The following is a 21,286-nucleotide window of genomic DNA, read 5'->3' on the forward strand; positions in this document are numbered from 1 at the left end:
CGAACTTTAAAAAAGAAAGCGAGGAAGAAATGCCGCAGGAATGACCTTGGCCAGGCGAAGGAGGCGGAGACCGGGGACGGAAAGCAACCAAAAAGGGCGGAGGAGGCGGAGGAAGGGGAGCCTGGCCGCGGGAAAGAAGATCCCACCCACATCCTTAAAGGAAATTCTCAGGCGAGGAAGTCGCACAACTTTTTTTTTTTTTTTGCCCGGCAAGTTGAGACCGGCTCTCCTGGGAGTTCCCTCCGCGGGGGGAGGGAAGAGGAAGCGAGATCTCCCCTGACCGGCGAGGGAGGCGCGTAGCTCTCCGCTCTCAAGGAGGCCCCGCCCCCTCTCTCTCCTCCTCTCCCTCCCTCTCTCTGTCTCTCCGCCCCGCCTCGGTGCCCCTCTCCTACGCACTCCGCCTGTCAAAGGCGCGCAGCGGAGCCCGCGGCGGCTCTCTCGCACTGCTGGCCTTCTGGTTCAGCCTCCTCGCCTCCCTCCCTCCCTCCCTCCCCGGGACGCGCTGGGGGATCCGATGACATCACTGGCTGAGCTCTCCCCTCGCTCGCTCGCTCTCCCCTTGTAACTTCTGTTCTGGGAAGTGGTGCCAGGAATAACCCAGTCTGTCTGCAGATCAGAGGCTCCTATCATCCAGAAGGGAGGAGAAAGGGGGGGGGGACACGCACGCCACACCACACACAACACACACACACTACAACTGCGGCTTCTCGGGCCTGCCCTTGATACGTGTGGATGTATGTGTGTGTGTATATATATCTATACATACATATATATATATGCGCGCGTGTATAGGTGTGTTTTTTTTGTAATAAAGTCGAGCTGACGCGGAGAGAGAAAGGGAAAAGAGAAGGCGGAAAAGAGCCAAGCAAGATGAATGATCGGTTTGAATAGAAACACACGAATCAGACGCCCTTTGGCTGTCGGAATATCTCTTTCTGCCTCTCTATATAAAGCAATGCAGCAAGGCATTTAAAGGCAGACACGGGCTTAGCAAGAGAGCAACAAGAAATCACACACGGGCCGGTCGTCAACAACAACAACAACACCACCAGCGGCAGCAGCAGCAGCAGCAAGAAGGGCGGCAGTTAGAGGGCTTTCCTCCTTCTCGGTGACTCCCAGGTGAGCTCCTGCTGCAAATACTCAGCCCCTTCTTTTTCCTGTGGGGCTCGAAGCAACTGACAACCCTCTGAGGTGGTCTTGATCGCCACGGTCAGGGGTTTTACTGTCACTGTGGAGGGGGGAGAGAGGCAGTGTCATGTCGCTGGTTGTTTTTGTCCACCCCCACCCCCTTTGGTAGTCGGAGAGCAAGTGCTTTTGCTGGCTTGCGTGCATGTACTGGAAGAAGACTTTGAAATAATATACAACAACAGGGGTGAGAGCTCTAGGTTTTGCCAGCGGGGTGAAAAGGGGGGACTTAGTGTGTTCGGATGGGTAGCATCACTTATCCCCCCCCCCGCATTTCCCTGAACTGCTCAGTTTCCTTTGGGGAGATGGTGCCGAGGAAGGAGGGGCCGGGGGAGCTAGGAATATGTGCTGGTCTCCTTTGGCTGCTGCGCTGGGATGCTCAAGCATTTCCGATGCAGTCGATAGAGCGACTAATGGAAGCCTTGAGGGCAGAGGCAGCCCTAGGCTCTGTCACCACCACGTCCTCGGGAAAGGCTCGGGTCTATCCAGGGTGGCTTTTGCTTCGTGTTTATAAGAAGTTCATATCTGGCAACCTTCGCTAGGAACCGCCTCCCATCCCCTTCCCTCCCCCCCTCCAGAAAACCCTCCGTCTCTCCCTCACAAGTCGCCGTCGCTTCCCCCTTCTTTCTCTCTCTCTCTCTCTCGCTCTCTGTGCGCAAAGGGGAAGGTCTTCGCTAGTGGCCTTACTGCTAGGGAATGTGGGGAATACCCAGCATGTAAGTGTATGCAGATGAGGCGCAGGCTGCCTTGCGTAATCTCCTCCTGTGGGGAAGAAGTATGTGCATGGTTACTAATGAGCAGATGAGGAGGCGGAGGAAGAGCAGAGAGCGAGCAAGCGAGCGAGCGAGAGAGCCCCAGAGGAGGCGACGCGACACGGCTGCCGCTGCCGGGCTGAGGCACCGCTCTGCCCATGTCAAGGTAGCTGGCGGCGAGGTGAAGGGGAGGGCAAGCCCCCCTCCGTGTGTGCGCGCGCGCTTGCTTCGCTAAGGGGGCCGAGGGGGCCTTGAAGGGTGGCGCGCGGTGTCCGTGTGGGGGGGGACGGTTGCTGTCGGAAGGAATTTCAGTCACCGCCTCCAAGGGCTCAGGGTGACTTGGCAGTAGCCGCCGCCACCGCCTGAATTGCCTTCGGTTCGACGTCGTCTTCGCCTTGCGGCCGTGGGGCGGAGGTGGCATGTGGGAGCCCCTGGAGGGGGGCCGAGGAGGAGGAAGCAGCAGCAGCAGCAGCAGCTCGTGGCGGCGGCGGCAGCAGCAGCTGTGCGCGCGGGGGAAGAGGAGGAGCGCGCGCGGAGCTGCTGCGCGCGCCGTGGGGGGGGGGGTTCGGTTTGCGACGAATGTGCGCAGGGCGGACAGGGGTAAAGGGAGAAGGCTATCTGGTGTGTTGCGCCTTTATGTCTGTTCCCTGAAGTGGGTGGAACGTTGGCCCGTTCCGGGAATGTTCCATGACGTGTAAAAGCCACAGGAAGGGGGTTAACAAGGGGCTCTGCCTGCTGCTGCTGCTGCTGCTGCTGTTGCTGTTGCTGCGAAAGCAGATGTGATCTCCCTCTCTCTCTGCCCTCTTCTGCACATGGGCTCCCCTGAGGGGTTTGGAACGAAGGCGCTTTAGCCCACCACCACCTCCGTCCTCCTCCCCTTCCACCTTCTCCTATTTGATTGCAGAGAAATGCATTTCTTATATAATGCGTGTGCATATGGATGTTTGGGTATGATTATGTAACGCGCACATCCATGCTTGTGCTTATCCCCCCCCCCCCTTTAAGCATCTACTTGCCTGAGAGCGTCCTTTGGGGGAACTGAAGGAGGCAGGCAGGGAGGGATATAGCCGGTTTCCCTGGCAGTTTCCCTTTAGAATTTATTACCTCTGTAATGATGGGAAGCTGGCATTTCAAGGGGAAATCCCTGGTTTAGTCTGGACGACAATTCTCCACGTTTATTTTTCAGAGAAACATGTATGCCATTTTCAGGCTTCGAAAGGGGTCCCTAAACATGATTCTCAACCTGCAATGTCCCTGAGCTACAATAAATATTATTATACCCCATGCAGTGATACACTATACAGAGTGCTGTGAAAAAGGATGGCAGCTCCCCTCCACCCATGTTTATTGTAGCTCTTAAGAAAAATACGCAAAAATGTTTCCTACCTATCCAGTAACAGAGGCCTAATATAAGAATCTGTTTATTTGTTATGAATTAGTAAGGCCCTGGTCCCCCTCCACACTTGCTGTTTGCCACAATAATTTTGTTGCTTTTCCTTTTAGATTGTGTATGTTGTACTTATTAAATACATGAAGCACTTACGTCATTGTGTGTGTATATGTGTACACACACACTTCTATTTGTTGGGATGCAGTTACTGACTGATTTTTTTTCTCCTGAACTCATTATTAGGCCTTCATTATCAGACATATGAATTAAATTGAAATATTGCTATTGGAGTTTGAGTTGGCACATGTGCGAATATATATTATATTGACAGAAAGTGATCAGTTGGTTTTTTTTCCTTTACAGAATTAATAGATGTGTTTTAGAGAATATTAGCTATTGTGTGCTATACAAATGTTAATAATGAATGTTAATAATGAATGATGTGGTCTTACTATATGACAGTGGTTTCAGTGGAATTGCAAGTTAATGAGTTTAGGAGCTTTAGCATGGTAGAGCTTTGGTTTAGTATAGTATATTCTATAGCTTTCTAAGAGGAAACATGATTTATATCCATACTTTCAAGATAAATAAATTAATGTCTATGCATAGGTTTGCAGGATGTGGTACAGTGTTACCCTTATTGTGCTATTTAAATAAAGTTATTGGTCCAAAGAATATCTGTGGGCAAAAGATCCATGGGAATCTTGGCACTGTCATTGGTAAAACACTGATCACAGTTGGCATTTGATACCAGTTCATAAAATCAATTTTTTTTAGTTCAATTTTTTTCTCATATAAACATTCTGAAATTTTGCTTGGGCTCCTGTATTTTGTCAGTTTTTCATTAATAAAAATGTATTATTGGAAACATTTATATGTTCATTAAAAAAGTTATATTTGCTTAGTACTTAGGGTTATTTAATACTTCCATTTCCTAATCTCTGACTCTAGCATTGCCTCCAATATGGTTTTTGACCTCTGTTATTCTTAATTTTAGATGTGCTTTTATTAGAGATGATAGGAATTTGTGCATGAAAGTTAAGAAACAGGAAGTTGTATAGGGGTAGGGTTTCAGTGACAATATTGTGGTTAAGGTCTGAAAGATGGCAGGGATATTTACAGAGCAAACCTGTGCAGGTCTACTCAGAAGTAATTCCTGCTAAATGGGTATAAGATTCCATCCTTAACGTTCAGAAATTTAATGTAGTTAGAGATAGTGTTTTAATTCCAGAAAGCATGAGTTGATTTGGTTTTTCCTTATTGATACAATGTTCATAAGACAAAAAACAAGATCACAAATTGATCTTGACAAATTGGATGAAACAAAAATGTTTTGGCATGGAAATAAGGGATTATATGCATCGTACAACAGAATGTTTTTGCTAGGATAGAGTTTTAAATTTTGTCTTACTTGGCTTTCCTACACAGTTTGTGTACATGTGCATGTGCATACATGTGCACACACGACTGAGAACCAAATTCTAGTAAAAATACTTCAAACCTTCTCAGGATCCCACAGTCCATGCCTGTGTAGACTGTTCTGCAAGCCATTCCTTGGACTGACATATTTTAATACTGGCATGAGAGGACAAATTATCCCATGCTGCTTGAACCTGACCACTGTGCTAGCACAGCTGCTGCCTCCTGTCCTACCATTGTAGACATCTAAAAGGTTCTGCCATAAATTTTGTAAGGCCAGCCTTGTGAATGGTATCTTTACAAGTATCCAAATATATGAGACACAGGAGTTATTGCGGCATTTGCAAATATGACTCTGCATATTATTGTTACATTTGAGCTTCATAGTAGCCCTGTGAAATAGCTTAAGCTGAAATACAGTGGCCTGCATAAGGGTGCCCTGTCAACTTTGGTGCTAAATGGGGATTCAAATCTGGGTTTCCCACATCCAAGCTGCACACTAAAGCCACATCACACTGGCTCCGTCTGTGTGTTTAATATATGTATTTTTGCACACTCTTGCTTCCATTGGGCGGGAAAGGTTTTTGGTAGACTGTTGATAAAACAGTGTGGCTACGTTGAAGAAGCAAACCACTGGTTAATTTAAGGTAGACCTTGTGCGGCCTAGGGCCAGGTGGGGCTGAATATGCTGTTGACAGTCTATAACAAGTGAAGCATGGATGTGGGGGAAGCAAGTAGGCTGAGAGTTGTGAAGTAGGAACAGAGCTGGGCAGTGTGAAAGTTGGGGTAGGATGTCTTCTGTAAACCTTAAGAGACTCAGGATATTTTTTTGGGGGGGGCATGTAAGGGGCCATAGATTAAGTTGAAGGGGCAGGGTGGCCAAGTATGGGATAAGGTGAATACTGATTGGATGTTAGCAGCTAAACCACTGGCCGGAAATCTCACTTATGAAAGACTGTGACACAAAACGTTCCAATTTCCTCAGTTGGCGTAAATGACCAAATGTAACTTGGCCAAAGAAAGCAAATTTGGAATATATGCTTCCCTAATATCCATATAATTACGGTAATCCGAACTCTGTGGCACCAATGTAGAAATGGCCCAAAAGGATTTTGATTACTGTATATTTTCTCATGTGTGAGATCTGTTTATAGTCCTTGTTACCATGAGGACAAAACACAGAAACATATGCATGCATGTTGACTTTGCTGAGTAATTGTGCGTCTGTCTGTCTCAATATCTTATACTGGATCATTACTTATATTATCTACTGGTAGACTAATGTGGCCTTCCATCAAGAAAAAAAAACACACACCACAATACAGTGGTACCTCAGGTTACATACGCTTCAGGTTACATACGCTTCAGGTTAAAGACTCCGCTAACCCAGAAATAGTGCTTCAGATTAAGAACTTTGCTTCAGGATGAGAACAGAAATCGTGCTCCGGTGGCGCGGCAGCAGCAGGAGGCCCCATTAGCTAAAGTGGTCCTTCAGGTTAAGAACAGTTTCAGGTTAAGTACGGACCTCCAGAACGAATTAAGTACTTAACCTGAGGTACCACTGTATTATGAGGAGTTGAATTTTAAGAGTTTTCAATCAGTTCAGGGGACGTGGGGACAGACTAGTAATCAAAATAAACTTTGGCCTTAAAACCTTGGAGATATCCTCTGATATAAGGAAAAAAGCTATCACTACACTATGCACTTGACCAGATGTATATATTTTATTTATATTGAGAATTAATGAAAAATGTAATTTATGCAACCGTAAAAAAGGCAAGTACCATTTTGCTTCCGTTTCCCCATTAGTGGGGAAAATGTCAAGTTAATGTTTTTTAAAATAAAAGATGCAGCTTTTATTCAAAATTTTGTATAATTTGGATTTTATTATTTAAAAGCCAGTTATATAATATGTCCTTTAAAAATAACTTGATTCAAAATCATATCTGGATATAGTGCAAATGCATTAAAATCTATATTAATGATATCTTAAAACTGAATTCATGGCTGTCAAAAACATTGTGTTAAAGGCTTTCTATGTAAAAGAAGAGGTCAGGGATGAAATATTTGACTTGAGAGGTCAAGGAATGTAAATATGACATAAATGCTACATATGGATGGTACGATGAAGTTAATAATAATAATAATAATAATAATAATAATAATATCTTTATTGTCATTGCCCCCTCTCAGGGACAACGAAAATTACTTGGCTGCTCCATCCACCCAGGTAGGGCACTCCACACAAAATCAGAACAACTATAAAAACAACTATAAAAACACTAATTAAAACAATAAGAAGCAAGTTTAAGATCAACCATGGTTTATTGTGACAGTAATGTGCAGCAGCAGTGAGTCCCTTAGGCTTCTGCAATCTTCTCTTATGGTGAGACCACAAGGAGTTCAGAAGCCTTCACTTGTGGTTTTGATCAGCTGCAGCTTGTAACACAATAAATTGTGGCTGATCACAATGTTTCCAACAAGGAAACTCCAAGCCATGGGATATGAAGTTGAATTGGTTCAATAAACCATAGTTAAGATTAACCACCATGGGATTTGGATGTAACACTAAACTATATTTAATCATAAAGGAAGCAAAAGCTTCTGATCCCCTCCTTGTGGTTGTACTGAAGGAGGAAGCTTGAGGATTCTGTGGCTCATTCCCATCACAATGAATCATGGTTTAGCATGTATGCCCAATCAAAATAATACATAATTGTGAACAGCATGAACGTTTAACTTCCATGTTATGGATAACACTGTTCTGCCCAATAACTTACTAGCCCTTCTCTTCTAAAATTCTGTACACTTCTAATGCAGTGGTATGTATGTCTGTTTTAAAGTAAGTACCATTGAGATCAGTGGAACTAGCTTGAGAGTAAGTGTGTTTAGGATTACAGTCTAAGTCTTATAGTAAGTAATCTTGATTCGTGGCTTTGCATACGTATAGAGAAAACCAAACACAATTCTTGATTAATCTTCCTCTAACCAATGTGATACCTTCGGATGTTCAATCAATTAATCAATCTCCTTCATTGGCATAGAAAAACTGCATCATATACATGGATCTCAGAACACAACACAGTTAACAAAACATAGTAGGAGATACTTTAGGATAGAACTGTCCAGACATCGTGAGTTACGATAATGGCTCCTGGGACCTATGGTGACATAATTTCATGGCGTCACTCAAAAATCTTGCCACATTCTCCACAATGTTGTTACTACAGTGGTACCTCGGTTTACATATGCATGGCCATTGATCAGGGACACTGGGAGTTGTCTGAGAACTATCTTTTCCTGTACTTTCTACTTTCTTATAAAAACCACACTGCCAGAGAGCTGATAATGTCAGGAAGAGTTAAGAAGGAACATCAGCATCCAGGACTACAAGTTGTTTGCACTAATATGCTATAGCCTTTTCAACTGAGTCCACATACTGACTAGTTGGTTATGCATGAATTAATGCAGGCGCTATACATTCAGTATCTGACTGAGTTGGGGTTTTTTTTTGGGGGGGGGAGGGATTGTGACAGTTTCCTCCTTGGCCAAACATCTATTGATCTATTGTAGTACAGTGGTACCTCGGGTTAAGTACTTAATTCATTCTGGAGGTCTGTTCTTAACCTGAAACTGTTCTTAACCTGAAGCACCACTTTAGCTAATGTGGCCTCCCTCTGCCACCGCACCGCCGGAGCACAATTTCTGTTCTCATCCTGAAGCAAAGTTCTTAACCTGAGGTACTATTTCAGGGTTAGCGGAGTCTGTAACCTGAAGCGTATGTAACCCGAGGTACCACTGTATACCTTGTTTGAGACCTGGGCTCTCTTGCCACTGACCCTTGACAGGCATTTAATCTAGCTGACTTGAGCGAACAAAAACCATTTGTATCCTTCCTTTGTTCCTGGTCTCCTAAAGTCTGAGCAATGGGTGCTCTCTTGTTACCCTTTGCATCCATTTCCTGTGGTGGGCATCTTTGCTTTAGAACCGTTTCCCATCCCAGTGCAGAACTAAGGTTGTGCTGTTGCAGATGCTTCATGGTGTTTATTTTCTCTGCTCCCCTCCTAGAGTACATTCCTCCTCTAGTCACTGCTGTGGGTACATGACGAAATTGCTTGCAAAGTCGTGATGAGTCCTTCATTTTTCTTTGCTATTTCCCAGTAAAATTGGAAAGTCTCCCAACTGATGTGTTCTGGCCCATTAATCTTGTAGGGTGGGTGCTGTTTTTTAAAATAGAAAACCCATTCTAGCATTCATATCCAAGGACGTAATTGTTCCAGACAAGTGTAACAGCTCCTGTCTGCCCTCCCCGGTAAGTAATGACCAAGTCATCCCCGAATATCTGGCAACTTTGAACTTACCAGGCAAACAGAGGAAAAGTTGAGTCAGATGGAAGTAACAAATACAACGGGAAATGAAGACCTTTGCAGGGTTGAGGGTATGTAGGCATCAATCTCCTGGTAGACAACAACCAAGACCTTGGACTGAAGCAGGGCTGAGCAGATATGCTAGGGTTTCTCTCTATCTCTCTTGTCTTTAATAGTTTGTATAGCTCTGCTATGAATTTAAGAAAGTGGATGTTGCCTGAATGTCTATACGAACCAGAGACCACAAAGATATGGGGCTGTGCTTAGGATATGGCTGCCACATGGGATCTCCTAGAAGTGCTGCTGTGTGGCAGTGGCTCCACATGGCAGTAATGATGTATGAGATTGGCTCAACACATTAATTCCCTGTTCATGTTGTCTAGACAGCCTGCATTCTATCCTTAGCTGAGACTACTATTGTGCGCTGTTGATGTGTGGAGACATGCTACTTGCTGCAATTATATGGAGACTTGCAGCTGTAGCAGTAGCTCTTGCATGTTGTGAGTACAGTGTGGAGTTGCCTCCATAACAGTTTTGTGGCAGTTTCTGCATGGTGGCCACAAAACAGGAATTGCATGGAGTCTGGCAGACAGGCCTTGATCATTATGAACACATGGTGATTGTAACTGGCCCAGATACCAGGACTCTTTTCCCACCCTCAGGGCAGGGGCGAAACTAGGCTTTATTTCACCTGGGTTGAAGACCCAGTTTGACACACACACCCATGTGCATTTGTGTACACCCACACCCACCCACCCACCCACCCACCCACACTGAGAGTCCCAGTGGCGCCTGTGTGGCTTTACTTTGGCCAAAAAAGTGGCTAACCCCACCATAGCTATGTCTCTGCCCCAGGGACTAGGAGTAAGCCATTTGCTGTTGACCCTGTTCTGAAATTGGTACTCGAATTGGGATCCTACATACATGGCAAAGTGCCAATGCTTCCAACTACCGTACTTATTTCTAGATTGAATCTGGAGACAAGTTCTTTTCCCTGCAAAAAGACTTCTTTACAACAAGTCCATCCCAGGTTTGTTTTTAGTAGAATGTGAAGATTCAAAATCTTATATGGCTTGCATTTTTTGCTGTGGTTGATGTTTATTCAGTGGCTCTTTTTAGAGTTTGCCTTTGTTCCTGTTTTTATTATGTATTTTGTGCTTTTTTATCTTGAATTTCTGTGTTGTGAACCTCCCTGAGATCTATGGATGGAAGGCAGTATACAAATTATTACTATTATGATTATGTTTTACATTTCTTCTGTATTGATACTTTGTGTTTCGTACTATATAGAAACTAGTTCAGTTTTGCTGAAGAATGTTAAGCCAGGCCTCTGTGCCTCATGAAGTGTGTTTAAAGCCTGTTTATGTTTACATTTACTTCAGTGCAGTTTTGCTTTAATATATCTGCAGTGTGTCACTTGATCCTGGTCAATAGTTCAAGTCCACAAGACAGGCTATAATAGTGGAGGACAATTTGGATCACATGACACTTTGTCAACCAAGTGGATTGTGGTTGGCAATCCAAAGGAAGGAATAAATAGACACTGTGATTATTTATGGCCTGTGTGTCTTGGAGCACAGAAGGTCCCCATATGTTTCAGGTTGATGATATGGAAAAGCCATTTAGTGTCATGGTCTGGGAGGAAGGATTGCAAATAGATGTTTTTTTATTCCTTTTGAATGTGTGTTTACAGGGTTAAATAGTGTCTTCTCCTAAAACTGCTATATTGGAAATTATATGTAGTGAAACCCCTTTCATCTGGACCTCTGTAATCTGGTCTTTGTTTCTATACAGCTTGCTGTTCACTTGACAAAACATTGTGTTTCTTTCCACTCCAGACCTGTAACCCTTGCAAACACCAGGTTCCTGGACATGAGTGATGAGTGTATGGCAATGGGGGTAGGAGTTGTTTCCCATACATGCAGGGTCGGATCTAGGGAAGTGGAAGCAGAAATCTGCTAATTCACTGGGGCTTTCTTTGTGCTGCTTTCCTTCCACAGCCTCCTGTGTCAAGGAACCCCCTGAAATGGGGTACAGTGGGGTGCAAGTAGCAAAATTTGGGGGACCACCTTGGGTGAGTGCAAGTGCTTTTGTGCTTAGGCAACACATCTTTGGATCTATCCAGCTCACAACATTTTTTAAAAAATAAAGTCCTCCCCACTTCAAGACTGCATATTCTACTTTATTTACCATTACAACATTCATGTAAAGCAAGGGAGTATTATTTTTCCATTGCTGCAGATGAATGACTAGAGTTAAGGTAAGCTAGCTCTCTGAAGCCTGCATGATTGCGCAACACCTAACTTTTATTATTAGCAGCCTTCGGTTTGTGTTTGGTCAGGGTCTGCTCTGGGATGAAGTCCCATATGAATTTACTTGGAAATGAATGGGATATATTTTTGAATATGCATAAATAGATTGGGCTGTTAGTCAAATTGCTGAGCATATCTGGAACAACCCCAATTTGGGCCAATAATTATTGGGAATGTAAGTGTAAGCAAAATTAGGATCATAGGCTGCAAGAGATTGTCTGCCTGATCAGGGCCACTTTAGATGATGGTGCAGACAGAAAGATTTACTTACACAGATGCAGATAGGTTTGGGATTGCATAAGACTTGGGAAATCAACCTCTGGTAACTGGAGTTTTTTGGAAACCAAATTGATAATGCATACTTAGCTAAGTGTCTTTCCCAAAACTATATTTAGTAAGACTTGGCTTGCTGTTGTACTTCAAAAATGTTTCTTTAGAGCAATTTGTAATTTACAAGAAAGGCAGGTCTGAAATAGAAATAACCATAGCATCTTGTGATGTGATAAAAAGGAAATGTCTCTGGGAGTCAATACAGATGTTTATTCCATATTTTCACAGAGTATAGGCTGTCCTCTGTATCTTCATGAGGTCGTTGGTGTGTGTGTGTGTTGCAGATGCTGATGTTTGCACCTTGGTGATATGGTGATAATTTTAATTGCAGTTCTGCTACCTAGGTAGAAACAGTCCAACAGACTTTAAAAGGTGTTAAGCTGTTTCTATTTGGATGACAAGGAAGAAATCTGGCCCAGCTCCTCACTGGAAAAAGACAACTTTTCTCTCTAGATAGTATAGTAGGAATCAATATTTTTGCAGTGAATTTTTGTAAAAAAATAATAATAATCAACATTTGAGAAGGCCAGATGTTAGCAGCTGCAATGCATTAATGTAGAGCAAACACTTAATTAGCACCTTCCTTTCAGCAGTGCTTTTCTCTGGCATGGAGTGGCATCTATGCTTTATTTCTGTATACTGTCAATAAATGAAGTGTATAATAATATTAGATGTGCCAGCTATTTGTAAATGTAGTCCTTTGGGTACCATTGAGAGAGCTTTTGAGAGAGCTTTTCTGTGTTAAGTGGTACAGGATGAATGAGATCTACATAAAAGCAGGCTGTGCTGTCCAGTGTGAGTATGAAATAGTGATTGCAGCAGAACACCCATGATAATCAGTGGTTTTTCCAAAGACTGGCAATTCTTTTTATACATGGGAGCTGTTGCATATGCTTCATAGCAGCTCCCAGCACTATTCCAGATTATTTGAGATCTATGTTAGAATTTGTTAGAAAAGTTCTGAACGAAAAGTTCTGAAAGCTAGATTTATGGGCTTATAGCATCAACCTAACCTTGTTTTCCTCAGAAGTAAGTCCTATTGAATTCAGTAGGCCTTATGTCCAGGTAAGTTGGTTTAGGACTGCAGTCTTAATGTTTTGTTTGCATGAACTGGGAAATCCTCCATTCAAATCTTACATGGACAATACTAGGTGTCAGGGAACTGCCATCAGTGCCGGAGGGAGAGAGCAAAAGCCAGAGGGATTCCAGAGAGCGTCCAGAGATCGGGAGAAGCAGCCCATCTTCTGGGGACAAGAATCAGCGTAGCACCAGTGGAGAAGGGGGGCAGATGGGGGAAGCGGCGAGGCGGTCCCATGACTCCTTGCCTGGGACCAGCGGGGAGAGTAGGGGTCCTCCGTTGCCTACACCCTCCTTGCGCAGAAGGCTTTCACGCAGAGAGAGTAGGAGGAGACTAGGCATCAAAGAGCTTCTTTGCTGGAAGAAGTTTAAGAAACGCCCACTGACGGATTCTGCCAGCGATTGAGTCAGCCACGGGTGAGTGGCTGTCCGGACAGAAAAGGTTCACTTTGGCAACCCAGCCAGGTGTTTGCACCCATCCGGGGAGATAAGCACCGGCTTACGCACGAGCAACCCCTAGAACCATTATTTATTTATTTTTATAAAATTTTTATTGAGTTTTCACATTTTATAAACACAAACACACACACACAGACAAAGACAACACATATAAAGTTTCATATCCTTACTTTCCTAACCCCAGTTCTTGACCTCCCCCCACCCCCCCTTCATACATCCTAATTCAATTAAATTAGCTCAGCAGGTTCATATCTCTCATCCTTTACATATTATTATTATATATATATATTTTTAAAGAAATACTTAATTCTTATTACTTGGCCAAATTTTACTTATCCAGTTTTCTTATAAATATTAAATCCTTTTCTAAGGTCGACTCGAATTCCTTCCACGAATTTCCCTTTTATCTTAAAAATAGGTCATAATAATCAAACACAAAGGTCATAAACATTTTTTAAAAAAATTCTTCCCCCCCCCCGCCCCGGTTTCTGTCCCTTCCCAATGTCCCCATGTCCACAAAAACAGTTTTTAGCCTGGATTCCTCACATCTGAGGCCTTTAAATCTCTGTCAGTCTCTCTCTGCCGATTTTGTTGGTAGCCCTCTTTGTTGGTCCTCGGGTCTCGAAGGAGTTCTAGCTCAGTCTCATCAGATTTTCTTCCATCCAAAGTACTTGGTACCAGCTGCTGCGAAAGGTCAGCTAATCCATACTCAAAGAGGAAGCCCCAATCATATTTCTTGTTTCTTTTAAATTCAAATATTCCAAGTGTTCCAGGGGCTTCCTCCCTCCTCTTTCGCATCTTTCGCAAATTTATAATCCAAAGGTCTTCTTCTTTGTGTTCTGACAATGTAGGCTTCTGGTTGGTACTCTCCATCTGTACTGGCCCTTGTTCCCTCTCCTCCTGTTCCAAAGTTATCTCTTCTAATTCAGCTGCAGATTTTTTCCCGGTCAAGTCCATTGTGCATTCAGCAGAGTCACTTATTTTAGAGTTCAAGGTTATAAGTTGTTTACTCATAGCCGTAGTCTGCTCCTGCAACTTTCCCACGAGAAAAAACATTCTTTCTATCTCTGCCTGTAATTTTCCATCTGCAGCCATTGTAGTGTTTCAATGTTTCCCCTAGGGGGATTCTGGTTACTTAATAGTCTTTTCCCAACAGTCCGTTACTTTGTTATTTCACTACTTTATTCCCAACCACTTTAATTCAAATATAACAAATTTAGTCCAGAAAGGTGTTAAATAATAAGATTTTTAACTTTCACTGCCCGTTTGACAGCTCCTTTGACAGCTGTCAAACTCCTTGTTCCTTTTTCTCCAGCTCACATACAGGACACTCCCGGGTCTGGGGGGGGGGGTTAAACAAAAGCTTCTAAAATTCCACTCTTACTCTCCAGCACAAATCTTCTTCTGTCAAATTCGTGAAAATATTATCTTTTAAAAAACACCAAAAAGAAAAAACTCTCCACCTTAGTTCTCCGATCCTTGCTTTAAATCTTCTGTAAGCAGGGGGGTGCGGACTTCCCTTTAGCACATCCCCCGATCGTACCGGATTCAAGGGTAGAAATTTTAAAGTCCAAATTCCATTCTACTCACGGATTAATTAAAGTCCGAATTTCAGGGAAGAAAGTCAGCGGTCTCTGGCCATGGCTCGCGGCTTCGCTCCACTGCAGTAGCGGTCCACTCACAGCACCACGCCGCTCCCCGTACCCTCTCCGCAGCCTTTAAAAAGGCTCTTCGTGGGTCGGGGGGCGCTTTAGGTGCCCGCCGAGTCACCAGGTCCGCAGGCTTCAGCGCCTGCGGTTTCTGAGGGTCCCCGCGTCGCCGTCGCGGTAGAACCCTTCTCCAGCAGAGCCGATTCCCTCCGGAGCTCGGAGGGAATCCGCCATTAACCAGATCGCGCTAACCCGGAAGTCTCGCAACCCCTAGAACCATTACACTAGGGAAGTGGCTTTAGTCAATGTGTTGTTTTCTGAAATCTTCCCCTGTCCCCCAATATGGGTATGATCATGATACTGGGCTCTTTTACAAGGATTTGCAGTGATTTCTGAGATAACGTATACAAAACATAAAACAGTCATTATTATTATTAAATGTTTCTTGAGTTAAAACAAAGAGAGCTGAAATACCTTCATTAACATTACTGTGGAAAGGGCAATATGCTTTTCAGATGATACTTTATCCATAGCTCTAAATAATAATAATAGTAATAATAGTAATAATTTTATTTATATCCCATCCATCTGGCTGGGTTTCCCCAGCCACACTGGGCGGCTCCCAACCAAATATTAAAAACACAATCCACCATATATGGTGGAAGGATAAAGACGTTTTAAAGAGTAGCTGGGAAAGTTGAAATTGACTGAAGAATGTGAACAGACCTGCATCTCTTAACCCAGTTTCCTTAATTTTGTTCCCACATTGTTATACTTTGTAGAAGTACAGCAATTTGAGGTCTGCACTGGTTGAGTGATTTATTGACAAAGCAATGCTGTATTGTTACTAACAGGCAAGAGTTAAAGTAATGACTGCTGCAGAAACTCAGGTTGTGACAGAATATTGCAAAGTGTTGCGCCCTATCATAGAATTGTAGAGTTGGAAGGGACAGTGAGGGTAATCTAGTCCAACCCTGACCAATTAAGCATAATAAGAAGTAATTTGAAACAGAAAAAATGCCCACAACAATTGGGCATTGTTGAATATCCACGTGTGCTTTCCAATTTTTAACTGTATGCCTTGGATAATGTGAGAGGCTTGGTTGAACGAAAGAAAGGGCAATAATTCAGTTGTAACCAAATAACACTGGGTAAAAAATATGCTGGAATGCACGAAAATATAACCTTGGGCAAAAGAGGTCAGTTAATAAGCATATTACTGAGTAACCAGATAATCTGATAAACTAAAGATCTGAACCTGTAGAACTAGTTACTCAGAGTTGGAAGCACTCTGTTTTGACTGCTTTCCTTATTGCACACCCGGAGGTATGTCAGTAGAATTGCAATAATTGCGCACTCTAGAGTTTACTAGCTTGCTAGTAAAGACTTGCATGTTATATAATATTTATACAATTATGATATTTCCACTTAGTTCAGGAATGGCCTATATATTAGGAAAACAATTTCAGAAACTTATATAATGTTGTGTGATATATCTGTACATCAGTAACTATCTATATAAAACAACATACTATGTAGGATTTTTAAAAATATATATATACAAAGAGTATAAAAGAGAAGTCGCTTATTTGGAGCAGTTTTTTTTAAAGAAAAAAAATTATATCCTCCTCCAGCCACCACAAGCTTCCAACCAAATTTATAAGTAAAGGTTATATGAAATTCTAGATGTAATGTGTAGCTTGATACAGAAAAGTCATCATAAGTTATTGAAACTGTACTGTGGCATTTATCCTGGTAGTACTATATTAACCTTTAACAAATTGGTTTCAAGAATGTGTATACAATGAAGTGGCAGTATCTGTTTCATTTCTGTGTGCTGAGAAAGCTGTGGATTCTTACTAGAGCTTTATGTTGATTCTGGCCACATTCTATAATTGCAGGTATATAATTGTGCTAGCTTCCAGGGCTGTACTGTACCCAATTTTGGCTTTTTTGTAGTGACGTTTCTTAGCTGTATCCTCTGTGGTTTCTCTAATGGTGTTTTTACACGGAGCAGATGACATATTATGTTGAAAGTTTTCAAATATATATATATATATATATATATATATATATTCCTTTTGCTTTTCCATTAAGAATGCAACAATAATCTACAAGTTTTGATTTCCATGTAGATATTGTTTATTTGGGTACAATTATCTCAAGCCATCCTTATGCCTGATTCCATCTAATTTACTTTTTTTGACAGCGTGGGGGGGTGTGGAATGTACAACTGACTGTGTAAGCCCTTTCTAAGGGCTGTAGCTGGCATTTTCCAGGATTTTCCATGTTTATGCACTTGCTGATCCACTTTTGGGTTCTCTCCCCACCTTTCTTTTTCATACTGAGCATCAAAGGCTTGGATGCCTCTGTTTTTCTCTCCCAATTAATGGAAAGGAGATGTAAATTCTTCTGAGGCCTGTAAAACAATGCAAAACAGTATTTCTATCTTGGTATACAGAAGAAGTTCAGAAAACTATTGCAGGCCGGAATATGCATTAACTGGATTTGGTTCTGTTTTCTTCAGTTCTCTGAAATTCTTGTAAGCACAAATCCATCAGACTCTAGGGCCGTGGTTCCCAATGTGGGGAACACGCCCCACAGGGGGGCAATTGGAGAATGAGTTATTAACAGTTCATGCCCTTTTAGGTTTCCTCCACATGAATAGTAGTTCACTTTTTGAATAATAAAAATTATATGTCACAGGTTTAACCAAACTGCGGGAGGCAGTGGAAGACAGGAGTGCCTGGCGTGCTCTGGTCCATGGGGTCACGAAGAGTCGGACACGACTAAACGACTAAACAACAACAACAAATATGTCACAGGGTGGGGAGGCACCAGGATTTTAGAGATGCTTAGGTGGGGCATGGCCAAAAAAAGGTTGGGAACCACTGCTCTAGGGTCTGTTATCTCATTAAGTTTTGTGGACAAACCCTTAATCTGGTATAGGTCTTGGTATGTGTGCCTTCCTTTTCCTGCCTCCTCCTTGTGGAAAGAAGTAGCACATGAACTATGTTGCTTAGGCATAGTACCTCCCAGTCAACCAATCCCGAACTAAAGATCGGGAGACCAAGGAGATGATTAATTAAACCAAATATGGGTTGCAGCATGGGAACTGGATATCTTAAGAACTCTCCCACCCCTTATGTTCCTCCTCACGTGTTTCAGTAATCATTTGGGGCCCTACTCCAAATTCCTTGACCTCAGGAGCCAAGGCTGGTGTCAACTAGGAATGGGCCTTTTCAGTTGTGGCACCTCTTCTGTAGAGCAATATGCTGACTGAAATCCTTCAGGCTTCATCACTATCCTTCTTCAGGCTTAAACCCCCCCTCCCCCCCAACAATTGGTTATGTCATTTTTGCTGGCTTAGTTCTGTGTTATTTTTGCGCTGCTGGAATTTGTTTAACGTATTAGATATTGTTCATTCGATCTTTTGAGTATATATGGTGTCTTTAACTGATCATGTTTGTTCTGTTGTTATTACTGTTTTTTAGCTGTCCTCTGTCTATTTAGAAAAATGGTTAGGACAGAAATTATAAAAATAAATAAATAGTGAGAGAGACTCAAAATGTTTCTTTATGGGCAATAATCAAGTGGAAAGAAATCAACCCAAACATACTCAGTAGCTTGGCCTGCTTTAACCATTCTATTACTTTTAATTGATATCATCTGGTCATTTTCAGTGAAACTGCTTGCTCCCTTGTGAAATATATTTTATTGTAAATATTATTGTTGCCTAGGTTATAGTTGAATTTATGAGACAGCAGCTATGAAGTTGACTCTCCCCCTCCCCCATATATTTTTTTCCTGCAGAGTTTTTCTCATTGTTTCCATGAATGAAATGTTCAGGAAATATTGTAAGCTTGAACGTCTGTGGTTGCAGGGTGTTTTTTTTTTTTTTTGAGCCCACAGTTCTTGATTTTGTTTTGAAATCTGCTCTGCTATAGTTGGAGATTTAATTCTAAAACTTTCCCTGGGAGTGTTCATAGCTCTTCTGAAGTACGTTCTACCCTGTTTTTCTCTTGCATCAAAATATAGGCTTATGTAAGGCTTGTGTGTGTACATTGTTAATCTGTTTCCATGTGTGAGAGTAAAATACATGCCATTTCAACAGTGAAGGATATCAGGTCTTCCCTCCCCTCATTCAGTTGAACCATCTCTGTACAATTGCTGCAGTCCTCCCTGCTCATGCAAAGTTCTTCAGTTGCATCTGAAGGTAAACACTTGCATGAGCTTGTATTTGAGAAAGGCAGAGTGAAGGAAGGAGAATAACAATACCACCACAGCCTTCTTGCTGGCTCAAGGCACCCTTGCTCAGGGTGACTGGGTGTGGTGAGGAAAGAAGCTTCTGTGGTGAGCCACATTCTGCTGGTTCCTTAGAGCTCTATCTCAACCCTATTGAAGTTTACAGAAGGACTTGTTTTGACTTCTGTAGGAGTTTGAGCAGAGATCTTTCAAAAGCAGCTGCGTGTGCCCTCATCGCTCAAAACCCGTTTGCAATGTATGCCCATGAGAAACTAGAGTTTCAACCCCCAAAACAAGTGGACCACATCTCCTTGGTGCTCAGGGCAGAGATTAAGAGACCTGAAGAGATCTGCTTTGAAGACCAGTGTTTCGTTTCCTCCTACTGATGTGGTAGATTGAACAAGTGGGTTGTGTGTAATTGTGATAGCAATTATGTTGCCTCCTGGGTTCAGGCTTCGTTGCAGTCTCACATGCGCTTTAAACTTCCTCTCCCCACTCACTCCAAGCATTGTCTCTTGGAATTCATTCCATAGCCTTCTATTTATATTTCACTTAATTATCACAGAGCAGAGTTAAGCTTGTGGGATATGTGAAACAAGCCATTTGTTGTATATGCAGCAGGTATACTCATCTTGTCCTAGGGCCAAACTTTATGTGATGGGTCAGCTATATCTGCTTTATCCAGTGTCTGTCATTTCCACATATGAAGTGAAGGGGCTGAGGACCCAGGGTGGGGCAGGGGGGTCAACATAGAAATAAGTATGCGGAGCAAAGCCTGCCCCATCCCTTCCCTTTCTGCAGGGTGTTTTTCTCCAATCCCAAGCTCACTTTTAGGCAGGCATGGGCGTCTGCCCATCATAGATGTCATCATTTCCCTATAAGTGGGTGCACTTAGCCTGAAGGCAGAAAAAAACAGTAAGGAAAATAGTTTAAAATGGATGTCAGAACAGATGGTTTAATCTTATCCATGAAGAACTGAGGCATAACTAATTAGCTAGCATAGATTATAAATATTAGGAATGTGTTCCTAACTGCAGGATCAGTTCTACAGTGGAAAACAGTGTCCTGCAGAGGTTATGGAATCACCTTCCACTACACTGAGCAGAACTGATACAAACTTACTTTATTTTATTTTATTTTATTTTATTTTATTTTATTTTATTTTATTTTATTTTATTTTATTTTATTTATATACCTGTCCTTCAGTAGGTGTCCCCAGGGTGGGGTACATATAGCATTGAAATAGAATAAAATATCAACAGAAAGACATCAACAACATAAACACTTAGCATTACAAATAGTCATCAGCAAAACCCCATAACAATATAGTTAAAAGCAGGCAATGAAAAGTAACTCTAACTGGCTGGTATATTATTATCTCCCCCCAAAGGCCTGGGCACCAAGGCACATCTTTAGCCACCAATGAAAAGTCAACAGTCTCTGTGCCAGATGCACCATGGAAGAAAAGGGGCTAACACCAACAATGTCCTAACATTCCCTTGTGGTAGAATCACGAGAAGAGCCTTCCCTGCTGATTGTAACGTACAGGCAGGTTGATATGGGAGGAAGCATTCCTTCAGATATTTAGGTGCCAAGTCACTTAGGGCTTCATATATCAACTTCATTAGGCTCAGAAACGTATCATCAACCAGTGTGGCTCCTTCAGGATGGGTGTTATGTGTTTCTGGCTAGCTCTACCAGTTAAAATCCCATCTCCAAGAGCAGCTTTATGTAGAACACATTAAAGCAATCCATTGTGGAGGCTGCTATGGCTAGGCTGGAGCAGCCATGGCTGTTGCTTGAAATAGGTGTTCCTTGCCACTTGACATCTGGGCTTTACACGACAAGGCAAGACTGAGCTGTACTACCAAGTTACATACCTGTTTCTTCAAGAGGCATGCAGTTCCATATAGAATAGGCTTTCTCTCTAGTTCCTGGACCTGACAGCTTCTCTCTCTATTTTGTTTGTTGGCCTACATAACTGCTTTCAGGCAGTGGTACGGATCCTGTTCTCCCTCACCTGTTTCGTGGGATACAGAGAAATAGAGCTGAGTGTATTTTTGTATTTGTGACACCTAGTTCCAAACCCCCAGGGATCTCT

At 42.6% G+C, this 21,286-nt stretch overlaps 1 protein-coding gene across 3 annotated transcripts in view; it reads left to right on the forward strand.

Moving 5' to 3' along the window:
* The first annotated feature begins 676 nt into the window (after positions 1–676).
* The window catches only part of HIVEP2 (HIVEP zinc finger 2), a 136,524-nt gene continuing 115,914 nt past the window's right edge, over positions 677–21,286 (forward strand). The window contains exon 1 of one of the 3 annotated variants that reach the window (XM_079970925.1): positions 677–1,119. The gene's annotated coding sequence lies outside the window, so the exon portion shown is untranslated. Of the gene's footprint in view, positions 1,120–1,939; positions 2,104–21,286 lie in introns of those variants that run through there. The other 2 variants (XM_079970924.1, XM_079970926.1) reach the window with 2 other exon arrangements.

The sequence above is a fragment of the Podarcis cretensis genome (assembly GCF_951804945.1).
Source record: "Podarcis cretensis genome assembly, chromosome: 3".
NCBI lineage: Eukaryota > Metazoa > Chordata > Lepidosauria > Squamata > Lacertidae > Podarcis > Podarcis cretensis.